The sequence below is a fragment of the Rutidosis leptorrhynchoides genome, chromosome 9 (assembly GCF_046630445.1).
Source record: "Rutidosis leptorrhynchoides isolate AG116_Rl617_1_P2 chromosome 9, CSIRO_AGI_Rlap_v1, whole genome shotgun sequence".
NCBI classification, from domain to species: domain Eukaryota; kingdom Viridiplantae; phylum Streptophyta; class Magnoliopsida; order Asterales; family Asteraceae; genus Rutidosis; species Rutidosis leptorrhynchoides.
The window spans coordinates 335593508-335596736 of NC_092341.1; the positions used below are offsets into that span (position 1 = coordinate 335593508).

Here is a 3229-nt window from a genome sequence, read left to right on the forward strand (position 1 = left end):
TGCCGTGAAAAACCTTATTTCTTCTATTTTTTCAAATTAGTATAAATTGTATTTTTACTTTCGTTAATTTAGTTATTTCGTTTTAGTTAAATTTAAATTTCATTCAATTAAGTAGTAAAGCCTAATCCAAAACCCCCCATTTTAATAGTTTAACTTTTAGCAATTAAAACACCTGAAAACTCCATTTTCCTGTGGAACGAACCGGATTTACCAAATAAAATATTACTATACGGATAGGACAAAGTTGCCTATATGTGTGAAATCAATCCGAAATCATAAAAAAGCCATATAATCGCAACCAATTCGTGTAATAAATTAAATCTAAATCCGTTCAAAATAAAAGGACACGATCGAGCATCATCAACTTTTTGGCGCCGCTGCCGGGGAAAGTTGGCAGTTAAATAAATAGATAATTTTTCTGATTCGTAGTAGTAGTTGGATTTGTACGTGGACTGGGTTATTGGAGCCAAACAGTACCCAATTATATTGGGACCAAACGAATCCTGCCCCTCTGCTGCATCTTTTGGCTATTTGAAACATGGGCAAAATCAGAAGGAAAATCTATTTGTTTAAAAGTTTTTATCATTGTTTTTATGTTATTCGATCCTCCCGTGGAAATTCATTTCCAAGAAAGTTCAATGTTTATACACTTAGTGAATAAATCCTTCAAGACTACATACAATTTAGTAATTGTATGACCCGTTCAGGAAATCCTAAACTCGTTGCACTTAATCCAGAACCTGAAAGAGGCTTGATCAAAAGATTAAAACAGGAAAAACAAAAAAAATTAGGTAGTACTAGTAAACCGAAAACACCGAAAAATATCAAAAAACAAGTAGGAAACATTAGTGGTCAACCAGAAATCAAAACTGAACCTGAAACCATCGTCATTAAAGAAGAAATGGCTGAAGTAACACCTGATCCAAATGATCTACCAATGTGGAATACCAGACAAACTGCTCCCCCTCTCGCTCTTGCACCTATAAGAAGACCTAAAATTGAGGCTGAAAACTGGGAAGTCAAGGGGCAGTTTATGCATATGGTACGTGAGAACCAATTTGACAGAAGACTTAATAATAATCCGATAGAACATCTAGAAGCTTTTGAAGATTTATGTGAACTGTATAAAAACAAAGATGTTTCTTCAGATGCATTTAAGTTAAGAACTTTTCCACACTCGTTAATCGGAGACGCAAAAGCATGGTTGAAAGCATCAAAACCTGATTCTATCACAACTTTCAACGAATTAATAGATAAATTCATTACCCGATTTTTCCCACCGGCAAAAGCCGAAAGACTTAGAACTGAAATCACCACTTTTAAACAAAAGGCGGATGAAACTCTTTATGATGCATGGGAAAGATTAAAAAGAATGTTACGAAATTGTCAGCAACACGGATTGCAAAAAGGGCAAATAGTACAAACTTTTTATCGTGGTATTGATGAACATACTCGTGGTATATTAGATTCCTCCGCTGGAGGAGTATCTATGTACAAATTGTAACACCCCAGGTAAAACGTTCCCCGTAGCATGGTATTGTCCGCTTTGCAGAGATAGGGACGTACCCTTGTCTCCCCCGTAGGTTGCTCACGGATTTTTCTTGGCGACCGCACACGACGAACACTTTCCCAGGAGGTCACCCATCCTGGTAGTGCTCTCGCCTGAGCACGCTTAACTGCAGAGTTCTAATGGGATCTGCAGTGCTTGTGGTCCCAAAACGCGTCATGCTAGGAAAGGTCTCCACACCCTTATAAGGCATGCTTCGTTCCCCTCTCCAACCGATGTGGGAAGGATGTAACACGGGTGTTACAATCCTCCCCCCTAATGGGACACAGCGTCCCCGCTGTGCACGTTTGGTCCGGGGCCTAGCTCTGATACCATCTGTAACACCCCAGGTAAAACGTTCCCCGTAGCATGATATTGTCCGCTTTGCAGAGATAGGGACGTACCCTTGTCTCCCCCGTAGGTTGCTCACGGATTTTTCTTGGCGACCGCACACGACGAACAATTTCCCAGGAGGTCACCCATCCTGATAGTGCTCTCGCCTGAGCACACTTAACTGCAGAGTTCTAATGGGATCTGCAGTGCTTGTGGTCCCAAAACGCGTCATGCTAGGAAAGGTCTCCACACCCTTATAAGGCATGCTTCGTTCCCCTCTCCAACCGATGTGGGAAGGATGTAACACGGGTGTTACAATAATCACCAAATCAAGCGTATGACATGTTAGAAGACATGTCAGTTCATACTTTTGAATGGACACTGTCTAGAGATCAACAACCTAGAAGGACGGTGGCAAGCCTTGAAGAAAATGAAGACAACAACACAACCATAGCTTCACTGTCGAATCAATTCAAAAAGTTTGGAAGAGAAATTGAGAAACTAAATTCAACAGTTTTAGCATTGCAAGTAGGCAGTGAAATCTGTGGACAGCCACATTTCACGAAAGATTGTGATATCAATGATCGGCCAATGAACTCAGTAGCACAAGTTAATTTTATGGCCAATCAAAGACAAGGCAATTTTCAATGAGGGAATTCTAATTATCAACCTGCAAACCCAGGATATCAAAACCCGAAGAATTTTGCTTTTCAAAGAAATGGACCACCTGGCTTTTTCAATAGAAACCAACCTCCATTTCCACCTCAACAAAATTTCCAACAACAACCATATCAACAACAAAATCATAACACGCAGCCAGTAGAGAAGAAATCTAACTTTGAAGACGTTATGATGAATTTTGTCAAAAGTCAATCAGAAATGAATGAGCAAGTGAAGAGACAATTACATCAAGTCCAAACGGGAAACGAGCAAGTACAAAGGAATCATCAAGCGTCAATTCAAAACCTTGAAAGAGATATGGGAAGAATATCTCAATTTCTTGCTGAAAGACAATCGGGAACTTTACCATCCAATACGCAACCAAATCCGAAGGGCAAGGAAACTCAAAATTCAAGTAATTTTTCGCAAGTTAATTCCATAACTACGAAAAGCGAGTTAACCATTAACCCCGATATTCCAAACCCTCATGCTCCTATTCTTGTTTCAAAAGATAAAGAACCTGTGTTGGAAGAAAATACGATGCCAAACACAAGTGCACCAAAGACTTAAAATCAACCACCATTGAAGGTATACAAACCTCCAATTCCATATTCACAACGTTTGAAGAAAGATAAATTACAAGCACAATACAACAAGTTTGCTGACATGATTAAACAAATTTGTATAAAT

At 39.2% G+C, this 3229-nt stretch overlaps 1 non-coding gene across 1 annotated transcript; it reads right to left on the reverse strand.

Annotated features, from left to right (window-relative positions):
* Nucleotides 1-1294: 1294 nt before the first annotated feature.
* Nucleotides 1295-1401, reverse strand: LOC139869671 (small nucleolar RNA R71). Its single transcript, XR_011766255.1, has one exon. It is a non-coding gene; the product is annotated as a small nucleolar RNA R71 (small nucleolar RNA).
* Between the last annotated feature and the right edge of the window lie 1828 nt (nucleotides 1402-3229).